General features: G+C 42.6%; 1 protein-coding gene across 11 annotated transcripts in view; it reads right to left on the reverse strand.

Moving 5' to 3' along the window:
- Positions 1-14772, reverse strand: part of APBB2 (amyloid beta precursor protein binding family B member 2) — a 385290-nt gene that overhangs the window by 125802 nt on the left and 244716 nt on the right. The gene's annotated exons all lie outside the window — the stretch shown is intronic.

Raw genomic sequence — 14772 nt, forward strand, 5'->3', positions numbered from 1 at the left:
GGATAGCCTTTCCCTTCTCCAGGTGATCTGCCCAACCCAGGGATAGAACCCAGGTCTCCCACATTGCAGGCAGATTCTTTACCAGTTGAGCCACAAGAGAAGCCCAAGAATACTAGAGGGGGTAGCCTATTCCTTCTCCAGTGGATCTTCCCAACCCAGGAATCGAACCGGGGTCTCCTGCATTGCAGGCGGATTCTTTACCAACTGAGCTATGAGGCAAACCAGTAAGCATGTACAAAGTCCAAAGGCCTTTAAATTCAAAAAATAATTCTTTAGGCACTGTGTATATGTATGTGTGTGTGGGGGGGTGGGGTGGGACAAATAAAATACATCTACTGGGCAATTTCTGCCATCTCTGGACCATATCAATATTTTATTAGTTTACTGCATAATTATTTGCTTTTAAATATCTCATTTTGGGCTTTCTTATAAAATGGGCTAAAGTACTAGAGAAGAGAGGAGAGAAGAGGAAGCAGAGTAAGAAATCCATAGAGTGAGAGGCATGATGGAGAAATTGCAAGCAGCTGGATGAACATACATAGGTAGAAAAACATAATCAGTTTGCACTCTACGTTTGGGGATCACTTTATTCTAAGGAAAGGCCCTTTCCTACGTGGTCATTCATAAGAGGCTGGAGCCAGAACAGCAATTCAAAGAAAGTAGGCTGGCCTTGCCCTGTGCAAATGTCACCGCATCATGTCACTGAGACTGCTACCGTCGCAAGATGAAAAAAAGAAGCCAAACAAAGAAGTTGATTAAGACGACGGCACAGATGTGCATTCATGAGGGTGTTTGGCATCCCAGCATTTGCTTTTCTCATTTAAATCTGTCAGAGGCAAAACTGCCGCTTGTCTCAAATTATGATGGAAACTTCCCCTCCCCCTACAGGAAATTAAGCATGATTAAATAATTTCAAGTTACCCAAATCTTTCACAAACCATTCGAAACAAATATGTGCATACACTCCTCTGTCTTGTCTCCTTGTTAGGGGCTGGGTGGGAGGGCTGTTTCTGCTGTTGTTTTATTGTCAGTATTTCAACGAGGATGGGAAAAAATACACAGGTCTTGGGATTCAGTTGGAGAAAACCCTACCAAGGGTGTCCCCTTGTCAAATTCTAGCAGCTCACAGACAACAGGCTCAAGATGGAAACTAATAAAAGAACAAAAGGAGGGTGTTCGTAAGCATTTCTGTGGTTTTTAAGGTCCAAGGGCCTGAATTTACACATGTCCTAGCTGTCTCTGCAGCTGGGACACTAGCATGCTTGTAGAATAGCTGCATACCACGATGAACAACAAGAACGCGATATCATGTCAGACCAGGGAGAGAGACCACGGTCAGCAGCCTTTGAGTTTGGCTGTCTGGGGTGATGGAGAGGGGCCTGGGGCTACAGGGCAGGAATTGGGCTGTTCTGTCTTCAATCAGACCTAGTCACTTATATTTGGTTAAATGCTGAGTTTCTGCTGACATTTTGTTGGAATAAAAATTCAGTTCGGTTCAGTCACTCAGTCGTGTCCGACTCTTTGCAACCTCATGAACCGCAGCACGCCAGGCCTCCCTGTCTATCACCAATTCCCAGAGTCCACCCAAACCCATGTCCATTGAGTCGGTGATGCCATCCAGCCATCTCATCCTCTGTCGTCCCCTTCTCCTCCTGCCCCCAATCTTTCCCAGCATCAGAGTCTTTTCAAATGAGTCAGGTCTTCGCATCAGGTGAATAAAAACTAAAAGAGGGTTATTTCATTGCTAAAAATTGATGATGAGATGATGATGGAGGAAGTGAGGTGGGAACATTTACAATACAATTAGCAGTTAGCAGCTCAGAACCATTTATAGAATCCACTCCACATCACCCTATACTGGTTGTAAGGAATGTAAGTCCCGTGAGGGCAGGCAGACATCATCCCTGTCATGTTCACCATCCTATTCCGAACACCTAGCATGGCAGGTGTTCAATAACAATGAGCCGGATGAATGGTGGAGAGATGGCAGATGGATAGATAGACAGATGGGGTAGACAGAAGAAAGGAAGATAGGAAAGAAGAACGAAGAGAGAAGGAGGGAGAAATAAGTGAATAAAGTCCCGAATGATGGGAATTGAACTTGGCACTTGGCAAAAGAGGAATTCTGAAGAAATCATTTCTGTGCAATTTCATAAAACTGAGCAACTTCACAGAGTACTCCGGAAAACTAGCTTCTAGTTAAGGGCAAGGTCTACTTCCTTTGATGGTGTATATGAATGTTCTTGTGGACAAAAAGAAATAAGATATGATAAACTGGGAAGAGTTCTGGGCTGGAGTGGAGATTTTGTTTCTTTTTTCATTGATAGGTTCCAAAGGAATAGTAAGAAATGCGCCTTCTGAGGCGCCTCAGTGCTATTACACTTTATTTTGTTTAATCTTCAAAGCTCCAATTTGCTTAGTTCTCCTATATAAAACTATGTGCACATTTAAGTAAGTACCCTGGACCTTATTCAATAGGTCAGTGGTTTCCAAATGTTATTAAATTAGGAGGAGGGACAGTGTTGCTGGCAGGTGGAACTCCAGGCCTGTCCAGAGTCTTTTGACCGTGCACACGAAGTCATTTTAGTCGTGTCCGACTCTTTGTGACCCCACGGACTGTAGCCCACCAGGCTCCTCTGTCCATGGGATTCTCCAGGCAAGAATACTGCAGTGGGTTGCCATCTCCTTCTCCAGGGGATCTTCCCGACCCAAGGACTGAACCTACATCTCTTATGTCTCCTGCATTTTGGCAGGCAGGTTCTTTACCACTAGCGCCACCTGGGAAGCCCCTTTTGACCATAGCAGCACCATTTTTATCTCTTTTAAATATTGGTCTTGTTTGTATGATTTTCCTTGAAAAAACAGGGATCAGTTAAAGCTCACATCAATCCCACCAGAAGGCAAGGACGATGCAGCCAAGATAGGAAGCCAGGCTTTAAGGCTTAAACCCAAGTTCTCTTAATGCTGCCATGAGGTTCTCAGGGGCTGGTAATGACAGCACTGTTAGTAAGAGTAAAAAGTAACAGGCATGCTGACATAGTCTGTGGGCTGAATTACCCAGCTCCTTTACTGCAGGAGTTCATGGAGTGTCCCCTGTGGCCTTATGAAGGATACACTATTGTTACCCCGTATCTAAGGCCAGCGAGGACAGCAGTTTGGTTTAAGGCCAAGGGGTAAACTAGGTCCCAATGTAGAAATGGCTGCTATTTTTTCAGAGACCTGAGTAAGATCAGTTATAGTCAGCTTGGGGGAATTCAGAACGTGAGTAAATAGGGATGGGACAAAAGAAAGAACACAATGGCTTCGAGTCTGAGGCCTGCAGACCTGACCAGGGTTACAGAGCTGGTAACTGAGACCCCCAAGACCCACCCTGGAGCCTGGGTACATCAATGCCAGGACACTGCCATTGCAGACTTTGCATAGGAGTCTCCCTCCTTTACTCCCTCATTAAATCTGCAACCAGTAAACTCAGGCCACCTCAGCTGGTCTGTGCATCTGCAGCCTCTCCAGTTAGAAGCCTGAGCTTCAAATTCCACTCCCAGACGCACGGCGGAGGCTGAGATCCCACCTGTTTTGCCCTCCGCCCTTCCCTACAGGATCTCACACCTAAGAAGATCTATGGTCTTCTGTCCTGTCATCACTGCATCCCTGCCTCTTACTGAAGGTGCTTCAAGGAGACGAGGTTCAGTGGTAGGTGTGGAAAGGTGCAGGTGTCCTTTCCAAGTGGCCCACTTCACTGTGTGCAGTTCTGTCCCAGAAGCAGGGCCTGCAAGTCCGAGTGTAAAAATAGCAAGGCTGAGAGCCCCAAGAAAGGCCCTCTTGTGCTGGTAATCTCTTGGGCCAAGAGCGATACTTGGCATAGGAACAAGGGGCCTGTCTGTGAGCAGCAAGGACCCGCCCCTTGAGCCGCCTTGGGGCGCCAGTGCGCTGGCCTGGCTCCACCCCTGCGACTGGGCTCTCCTCCGCAGTTGGGTCTGTGAATGAGGCAAGCCAGCCTCTCCTCACCCTCTCCCTTGGGCTCACTAGAGGAACCGAAGGGTCAAATGGAAACAAATGAGCATCTAGCAGCAGCTGGAAATTTCCCTTTCTGCTCGGGAGGCCACAGGAAGGAGGGATGGGTGAGTCGGGATTCTAAATTTGGTAACGTCTACAGCACAGAGCACAGAAGTCTCCCTCTGGTCCTCTGAATGGCCCTCACTCCCTTCCTCGACAGCTGCTGTGTGCCCAGTGCCTCAGTGTGCAAGGCAGGGGGTGAGGGCCTTGCGAACAGAGGAGACAGATGAACTCCTTCCACAAACATTTCCTGCTTACTCTGTACCAGGCATTGCTCCAGGGCTGGGGGCACAGAGGTCATCGGATAGACCTAGCCAGACCCTGCATCCGAGACCTGGGTTCTCAAGCATCAGTCACCTGGAGAACCTGCTAGAACACAGATCGTGGGGTGCCAGCCTTCCACCCTCCACCCCCACCCCAAGCTTCCGACTCGGTCTCTCTGAGGTGGGGCCTGAGAATCTGCATCTCTAACAGTTCCTAGGTGCTACTGATTTCACGCTGTTGGCTTTGGGAACCAGACTTTTTAAGAATGACTGGTCTGGGAAAACAAAAGGTAATCATTTTTATCTACCAAATCCCATCTGACTGCTGGCCTCAGAAAACAGAAAATGTGAATTATACTTCATCATTCTTTCATTCACCCACTATTCATGCATTCTCTTGTACAGAGGGACTCTACTACATACCAAGCACTATTCTAGAAGCTGAGAATACAGCAATGAATAAAAGAGGCAATTTAGGGATAATGGGATCAGTTGTCTGGTGATGGGCTATTTGGTAGGATAGTCTAAAGAAAGAACAATGTCACCCCCAAACAGAAGGGACTGGCCTTGGGAACAGCATTCCTGGAAGAGGGAACCTCAAGTGCAAAGTCCCAGTGGCAGGAAAGAGGCTGTCATGTCATGACAACAGAAGGTCACGTGAATGAGAGATGAGTGGTCCAGAATAAGACTTAACTCCATAAGAGCTAAGAATTCACCCTCTATGCGAAGGAAAACTCGTGAAGTTCTTGTGTGGTCTGTGTTTTCAAAATCAGAAGAGCAATCTGCACAATGCTCCCATTCTTGGAGAAGAAAAACCTCTCTCTTCTGAAGTCTCAGCTGCAGCTGCTGCTGGCTACTCTTTCTGAGCAATGTTATTCCCAAAGGAGCCAGGCTCCTAGGTCCAAACTGCTGTATATGAATTTAGCGTTAAAACCGTTCCTCTGCTCACCAGTGGTCTGCTTCCACTGCCCCTCTCTCGCTCTCTTCTTCTCTAACTCACTACATAGCCCCTTTATTTTTTCTGGACCTAAAACTTTGTTGTCAGGAAAGAGCAAGAAGGCTCTTCATCCCCTCCAGCTTCATCATTGACTTCTGGCGACAAGAGCACAGAGCCAGGACTCCAGGTCAGGATCATTTATTATAGGTTTGCTGAGGGTTCCAGGCAGCACACGGAGGCTGCTTAGAAGATGGTATGAAACTGTCCTAAGTCAAAGGAACTGGCAAAAATGATGACTATGGAGACAAGGGGATGAGCCCCAAATGCCCCAAATCTGCGAATTCTCAGAATTCTGACCTGCTGGCCTGCTGGACAGAAGGGAGGAAAGCTTGCTCCAAACAGTCTCAGTGCTTCTGCTCTTTCTTATATTTATTTGCAGGGCCTATCTAGGATTCTGAAGCATCTATCACAGCCTCACAAAAATTACACATTTTATTCCATTGAGCTTTCCCATGGTTGCAGTCTTCTGACAGCTCTAATAAAACGCTGACAGTTTTGAGAGTGTTGATTTTCTAACTCTTTCTCCTATATTTTCCTTTAAAAAAGTTAAGATTTTTTAATGTTTTTGAAATAGGGAGTTCTTTGTAACTGAGGATTTTCCTGTTAAAGATTCTTGAGTAAATGTTCCAAGAACTCACAGTTTAAACACTTCTTAAATTTGGGCCTTGTAATACTACATACTTTGTGTATTTTTAACAAGTATTTTGGCATAAGCAACACAATATTTCTTAATTTAAACTCACTAGGGACATAAGTCTTTGCTAGGCTTACTCGACTACATTTGTTTCAAGGCTGTATTACTATTACAGACAAGAGCTCTGGAGTCAGTCAATAGCCTTGAATGTCAGCTCCAACGCTGGCTAGCCGTGTCATCTCAGACAAATGGCTTAATTCTAATGGCCTGTCTGCTTACTACAACAGAACTGATGACAGCTTCTACCCCATAGAGTTGATGTGGGACACGGTGCTCAGCACAAAGCCAGGCACGTAATAACCACTCAGTAAGTCTCGGTTACTAGTCGCTATTAATTACTTCATTCAAATGTGGCTTTGGGGGAAAAGACTCTGGAAAAAACACATTTTGAAGTGGCATCAACCACAGTGTACTTCACTGAAAAACTAAGATTCCCAAGAGTCTGCATCTACCAAATGTGTTTTTTTTTTACTAAAAAGGTAGTTTTTATTTAGATCAAGAAAAGTAGATGAGAGCGTTGGCCACTCACATGTCCATTCAGAAGCAGAGCATCACATGAGGACACACTGGATTGAGTTTGTGGCATCTCTTTAAACAGCGTGTGGCTGCTTTGTGCCATGCCAAGTGATGTAAGTCACTAAAAATTATCCAGAGGGAAAACTGGTATTTGTAAATACGAATTCATCCATTCACACCTATACAATACATATGATTGAAGTTAATCATATGACCTGGCTACAGAATACTTAAAATATCATAAGAAGGTCTCATTCGACACACTTACACAATAAAATGTGCATTTCTTACAAATTATAAAAAGGGGTATTAAAATTTTAAGATATGAAATATAATCTAAGAACACTACTTCCTTTTACAGTGTGCACAAAGTACAAAGTAGCATAATTTATAATCACTACTGAGAAGCCCCAACCTTAAAGTCCCCAGCCCTCTCCAAAAAAGTAAAAATAAAACATTAAAACTTGAATTTTAATTTATATTTATATAAATGTATTTATAACTTTACTTATAGGTTTATATTTTAAGAAAGCTACAGGCCATTGTGATAACCTCAATTTTGTTTTTCTAACAAGCACTGGGAAACACCAGTGATGAAACCAATGCAATCTTCAAAATTTAAAAGTTTAATGACAATACAAAATGGAGAATGTATGTGGGTGGGCATGCTCTTGAATCAACTTGTTGGGTGATTTTAAAAGTAAAGGTTACAGCATACATAAAATTGCCAGGCAGGTTTATCGCTTTTTCCTCCCGCTGTCTGACCACTTGTGCACTGAATGGCAGCAGTGCCCCCGGTTCAACAGCAGGTGGGATTATTCAGGTTTGGCAGGACGATCAACAAGTCAGCCCTAACATTCTTTGCTTTCAAGTTTGGGCATTTAGTGCCTAAATACAGTGTAATAGGGATATCTATGGTCAAATGATTAAGCAACGGTGTAACAACGTTCAGAGAACGTGTCCAGCTGCCATGCCAGCAGTCGATCCAACCACACACCTTCCTCATTTGATTATTATTTCACAGTGAGCAGCTGCAGAGGAGAAGACAAACATCCACCTCTGGAGGCAATCTTTCTTTGGCTTCCATTCAATCAGACAGACACAATGACGACCAGCACCATACTCTTTCAAAGTGGACAGGTCTGAAAGTGTATTAAATAAAGCCCATTTTCCAGCCCTCCACTATTCTGGCAGGGTCTTCAATTTCCCTTAGAGCTGTGGTCCTCTTTAGGCTGATGACAAGAGCACTGATGACAAGGTGGAAGCTATTCCAGAGGCTGCCTAGACCAACTTCAAGGTCACTGTTACTCTAAATGGTGGCATGCAAGGACTTGACTTTCTACATTAAGTATTAGGACAAAAGATGATTAAGGAGAAGCTACGAAACTGACAGTATTTGACAACAAACTATAATCTGGTCGTTTGCCCGCAGATTAAAAAGGCAAACTGAGGACTTCCCTAGTGGCCCGTGGTTAAGAATCTGGTGGTCCATGCCAGCAAAGACACAGATATAAAGAACAGGCTTTTGGACTCTGTGGGAGAAGGTGAGGGTGGGATGATTTGAAAGAATAGCATTGAAACATGTATATTACCATATGTGAAGCAGATGACCAGTCCAAGTTCGAGGCATGAAACAGGGCACTCAAAACTGGTGCACTGGGACAACCCAGAGCGATGGGATGGATTCAGGATGGGAGACGCGTGTACATCCGTGGCCGATTCATGTCAATGTATGGCAAAAACCACCACCATAGTACAACGTAATTAGCTTCCAATTAAAATTAATTAATTAATTAAAAAAAAATCTCCCTGCCAATACAGGGTCCATGGGTTTGATCTCTGGTCTGGGAAGATCCCACATGCCATGGAGCAACTGAGCCCTTGTTCCACAACTATTGAAGCCTGTGCACCCTAGAGCCTGTGCTCTGCAACAAGAGGGGCCACTGCGATGAGGAGTCGTCACACTGCAAATTGAGAGCAGTCCCTGCCCACCACCAGTAGACAAAGCCTGCATGCAGCCATGAAGTGACCCAGCACAGCCTAAATTTATATATATATGTATATATATATATATATATATATATATATATTTTGTAAAGCATGCTGAAGTGGCTGCCATCTTTTCTAAAATCAAAATCTATGTGTGGGAGCACACAGAACTATGCTCCCATTGATTAAAATGTGTATATTTTGTTTCTTATATAAAAACAAAAGCAAGCACTTCTAGAACACTACAGAATTTTCAAAGTCCTGTAACTAACTTAATCTCATTTGATCCCACACAATCTGAGAAGACAGGTACAGGAGACACACTATTCCCATTTTACAGGTGAAAAAACAGATTTTAGCAAAGGCAGAGAATCTGGTTGTCATCGACAGTGGAGAAATCTCAGTGCATTTTTTTGGTTTGCGAACCATTCTATTTGTTAGAATTTAAAGGTTGTGTATTTTTACACAAGTATTTTTAAAGGTTGTGTCCTTTAAAAAAAATCAGCATAACTGAAATAATCTGTTCAGTATGCCTGAGTGGTTAGTGAACAAGCTTTCATATTTGATGTAAAATGTAAAACAGGATTTTTAGGCTATGGATTGGGTTGGGGAGTTAAGAGAGAAATATTTTTTGGAGATTAACTTTTAAAATACACATCGTAAAGGATCAGGGTAAAAGCTGTTCTTTTATGACTCCTCTGAGATATTTGTTCTCCATCTAAGTTAAAAGAGAATTTGAGGCAGCTTATAGAAAAGATAGAAATATATTTGAAACAGTAAAATAATATGAGAAAATAAGAGCCATGGAGTTGAGAGGAAATTTAATTTCTTGCCCCTAAAATTTACAAGGTTTTAGTTATCTAATAAAAGAAGTTTACCGAAAAGGAAACTTTTCCCCAAGCATCAAATCTAAAAGGAACTTAGCATGTGGTAAACAGCACTGGAAGTAGAAAAGCAGTAAATGATTTGGCTTCACATTGCATCCAGGTGGTTTTATTTTCTCATCTTGTTATAAATTATAATCACAGTATATAATAGGTAATTACGTGTAAATTTTTTAAAATAATAAAGTGGGCAAACTATTCTGTATCTTCCTTTAGTCCATGAAAGCCTGGTGTCTGGGTCTCCCAAATAAGGTCGCAGACACTGCAAACTGTTAAACCAGTTCTGAGTGTTTTCCTTCTTATTGGACACTTGGCCATCCAGAATACATTTCCCAGCCTCCCATGTAGCTAGCTATGGCTATGCAGGTTACATTCTAATATTGGGATGTAAGTTCAAAGACTGTATAGCAGCTTTTAAGAACCTTCTTCATAAAATAGTTTGCAGGCACATTTCTTCTTGCTGTCTGGAACAGACAAGCCTTCTGAGACCATCAGTACACTGGCTACCCCCTAGGGATGCTGGAATGGTAAGGCCAAGGAACTTGGGTTCCTGCGGTCTTTGTGTGGAACAGAGCCACCACATCAGTGGACTGCTACTACCAGGCTTCTATGTGAAAGGGAAGTACATTTCTATTGTAAATAAGCCACTGTTATTTTAGAGTTTTACATTACTAACAGCTGAAGTTGATCCTAACTTATCCATTTAATGGCAGGAGAGTGGATTCCAGACCTAGTACCTAGGAAAGAAACTAGTACCAAGGATTAGCTTTGCAACCCCATATTCAATACCAAATTTACAGGCATATAAATTATAAAGTTGAGTTCAGAAACCTAGGATCCTGACTCCCAACTTCTTCAACATTTCCCAAACCGTCTACTGTTGGAATATAACTTCGTTGGTCATCATTCATTCATCTTCACCACCACCAGTACAAGTAAGCATCTTAACCGCATTTCCAACTCTTGTAAAAATACCAAAGGCAGACTCTATATTGGGTCTAATTTATCACAAACCTCAAAACAAGTGTCTATCAGGATTCAACCAACCACAAGCAACATTCAGCCATCCATTTGATCCAAGGCTTTTGATGCTTTGATTTGTACCATCCTCCTCCCCTACTTTTTCGAATTCTAGGTCAGGAGAGAAAAGCAAAGATTCTCCAGGGAAAAACAAAATGACAAAACCAATTAGCTGATGCACACCTGTGCAACAGCTTGGTTTTTCTTTTCCAACAAATGAAAGAATGGTACACAGAGCTCCGAGTTTCTCAGAGATGCTGAGGCTACTGGCAGAAAACAGGCAGGGGTATTTGTGGATCCCATCTGCCAGAGATGCACGTGTAGAGAGTGTCATTTTTTTTACTCTTCTCAAAATAGAATGTAGCATAAGACAATATTAGATATTTGGGCCAAAATTCCAGGAAAGGACAAGCAAACATAAAAATTATTCTCAGAAACTTCAAACAATAAATTATTGCCCACAGTTTAGAAGGACTTCTTTAGAGAATAGGATGTGGAACTGTTTGGTGTTAAGTTGTGGGTCCTCAGTAGTAAAAAGTTTAGAAAAAGTGTCTAGAGATGCTGTTTATCACAACAGATCAAAGTTCCTTCAAGTCAAGATCAAGCTTGCGCCTCTTTTTTTTAATCAACCAGTGTACCACAAACATGTCATACACACAGTAGGTATGCAGTGTTAGTTTTCTGAAGGTAAGTGGATGTAGCTAGGAGTGGCTCCCCTTTTCCGTATCTTATCCTCTGAAGGACTTCCCTGATGACTCAGTGGGCAAAGAATCTACCTGCAGCAGGAGACACAGGGTTGATCCCTGGGTTGGAAAGATCCCTTGGAGAAAGAAATGGCAACCCACTCCAGTATTCTTACCTGGGAAGTCCCATAGACAGAGGAGCCTGGCAGGCTACAGCCCACAGGGTCGGAAAAAAGTCGGACACAACATAGCAACAGGAATTTATCTTCTGACACCCCAGAGGCTGCTGAGATAACAACTATATGAATGAGATCTATAGGAAAGGAGAAGACAAAGAGAGAAAGGGGGGAGAAAGAAAGGGAGGGAGGGAATATGAAGGTGTAGCCTGTACCACTAAGCCGCCAGCCTCCTGAGTTGAGTCCTGCTCTACACTGACATCCAAAAACAAAGTAGAATTACAGTTTGCTAGTTTTTATTCACCCACAAATGTACTGGTTAACCCACAAGGTCTCAAATCCCAGGCAATATGCTAAAATTATCTTCTTACTAGAAAAATGCTCCCAAAGCATTAGAGGTTTCTTGCTTGCAGGGTGTCTGGGAAGGAGTCCAGATTATTATGCTACAGAAATAGGTTTCTTTTTCCTAGTCTCAAAATCTAAGCCACTCACTTGTGAAAACTCTGGTTCAAACAGTTTTTGTTCTGGGTTAGCTCCGTTTCCTTCTTTCTAGATCTACTGGTAGTTAAGTGTCCACTTGTAAATGATAGTCTATCTGTTCTTGAATTCTGGAATGCTCTAATAAGCATCTTCCTCCTCAACTCTGTCCCATTACTTCCTCTCTGAAAGAAATTGCTATAACCTTCGGGCCTTTTGAGAGAAGACTCTGCTCGTCACACACAAGTAATCCTTAGATATCAGAAGTGGGTACAGAAGAACATTCTTTGGAAGCAAATGAATTGGATGCTGTGTCAACGTCTTCCTTGTTGCAGGCAAATAGGCACAGATCAGCAGGGACAAGTGTATGACTATGTGGAGAATGTCACCCTAAACAGTTGCTGTGCTTCCTTCCTTGTAGAAACAAACTGTGTGTGTCTTTCCGGGTCACAGATGTGCTTTGATGAATGAACTAAGAGCATATACTCCTCCCTTAAGAAAATATTATAGTGGAGGTACCAAACCTTGAGCCACGAGCGGAAAGGAGCTGAGTAAAAGAACACACTGTATTTTTGTTTGGTTCTGTTTAGTTCTCTTTGGAGAAACAAAGAGTATTAATTACTTTTGAAAGCAAGAGTATGTTTTCAGTGTAAATTTTCCATGGGTTTTCTTCCATAAGGGTAATAATATTTTTCTTCCACTCGCTGCTTTGATGACTGACTCATTTTCAAAAAATATATTCTACTCTGATAAAGCAAGAATTGTTAAATTTTCTTATTGCAAATCAAGGTTACTTGCACTTGGCCTAAATTCTAACTGGTCACCCTGGGAAAGCTGACCTCTTTTCATGGCCATTGGGTCTGTCTGAGAAACACATTTACAAGAACTGAATTGGTTAGCGACGACTTGGAAAAAAAAAAAAAGCCATAATTTGGAGTAGAAAACAGCAACCCATTCCAGTATGCTTGCCTGGAGAATTCTGTGGACAGAGGAGCCTACTGGGCTATAGTCCACGGGGTCGCAGAGAGTGGGACACGACTGAGTGACTAACACACACACCGTCAAAAGGATCTGACTCAACAAACAATTGCAATGCTCTATTTTCACTGAACACAATTAAAGTATATCTATCAATAAGATAAAGATATCTTTTTTTTTTCAAAACAAGTAAATAATATGTAGTTTATAGCCAGCAATACTAAGTACAGAGCTCATACACCTCCTCACATCGTTACCCTGGAGGAGGCGCTCCCTGTGAGATTATGTGCAGGGCTGGGAACAGGGGCGCCCTGGGAGTCCATTGTTCTACAAGGAGAAAGGGGAACCCCAGAGTGCCATGCAGTCAGCATTTAGAAACAATGCATTAAATGTTGCCCAGCCTCACAGACAGATCTTTAAAACACAGGACATGGGGGAAAAATTACTCTAAATAAATTAAGAACACACACACACATACTAAAAACAGCAATGCATTTTACCTTTTAAAGAACTTCTTGTAATGTGGCTATTCAAAATATTGTTTATTACATATGTGGCTCACATTGTATTTCTAGTGGATGGCACTGGTCAGAGGCTTCCAATAAGCCAGGGGTACAAGAGGGCTTCTATCCATAAAAATTCTCTGGAGCCTCAAATTAGAAGGTACTGATGAAATGACTTGTTGTTGTTGAGTTGTTAAGTTGTGTCCAACTCTTTGAAACCCCATGGACTGCAGCATGCTAGGATTCCCTGGCCTTCACCATCTTCTGGAGCTTGCTCAAACTCATGTCCATTGAGTCAATGATGCCATCCAAACATCTCATCCTCTGTCATCCCCTTCTCCTGCCCTCAATCTTTCCCTGCATCAGGGTCTTTTTCAATGAGTCAGCTCTCAGCATCAGGTGGTCAAAGTATTGGAGCTTCAGCATCAGTCCCTCCAAGGATTATTCAGGATTGATCTCCTTTAGGATTGACTGGTTTGATCTCCTTACAGTCCAAGGGACTCTCAAGAGTCTTCTCCAGCACCATAATTCGAAAGCATCAATTTTGGGGGGCTCAGCTTTATAGTTTAACTCTCACATCCTTACATGACTACTGGAAAAACCATAGCTTTGACTGTACAGACCTTTGTTGGCAAAGTGATGTCTCTGCTTTTTAATATGCTGTTTAGGTCGGTCATAGTTTTCCTTTCCAGGAACAAGTGTCTTTTAATTTTATGGCTGCAGTCAACATCCACAGTGATTCTGGAGCCCAAGGAAATAAATCTATCACTGCTTCCACTTTTTCCTCATCTATTTGCCATGAAGTGATGGGACCAAATGCCATGATCTTAGTTTTTTGAATGTTGGGCTTTAAGCCAACTTTGTCCCTCTCCTCTTTGACTTTCATCAACAGGTTCTTTAGTTCCTCTTTGCTTTCTGCCATTTGAGTGGTGTCGTCTGCATATCTGAGGTTATTGATATTTCTCCTGGCACTCTTGATTTCAGCCTGTGATTTATCCAGCTGGCATTGCACATGACATACTCTGAAATAAGTTAACTAAGCAGGGTGACAATATATAGCCTTGATATACTCCTTTCTCAATTTTGAACCAGTCCATTGTTCCATGTCCAGTTCTAACTATTGCTTCTTGACCTACATACAGCTTTCTCAGGAGAACAGGTAAGGTGATCTGATATTTCTGTCTCTTTAAGAATTTCCCACAGTTTGTTGTGATCCACACAGTCAAAGGCTTTAGTGTAGTCAATTAAGCAGAAGTAAATGTTTTTTAGGAATTCCCTTGTTTTCTCTATAATCCAACAAGTGTTGGTAACTTGATCTCTGGTTCCTCTACCTTTTCTAATCCAGCTTATAAATCTGGAAGTTCTTGGTTCAGATATTGCTGAAGCCTAGCTTGAAGGATTTTGAGCATTACCTTGCTGCTGCTGCTGCTGCTGCTAAGTCACTTCAGTCGTGTCTGACTATGTGTGACCACATAGATGGCAGCCCACCAGGCTCCCCCGTCCCTGGGATTCTCCAGGCAAGAACACTGGAGTGGGTTG

The sequence above is a fragment of the Bos indicus genome, chromosome 6 (genome assembly GCF_029378745.1).
Source record: "Bos indicus isolate NIAB-ARS_2022 breed Sahiwal x Tharparkar chromosome 6, NIAB-ARS_B.indTharparkar_mat_pri_1.0, whole genome shotgun sequence".
Classification (NCBI taxonomy): Eukaryota; Metazoa; Chordata; class Mammalia; order Artiodactyla; family Bovidae; genus Bos; species Bos indicus.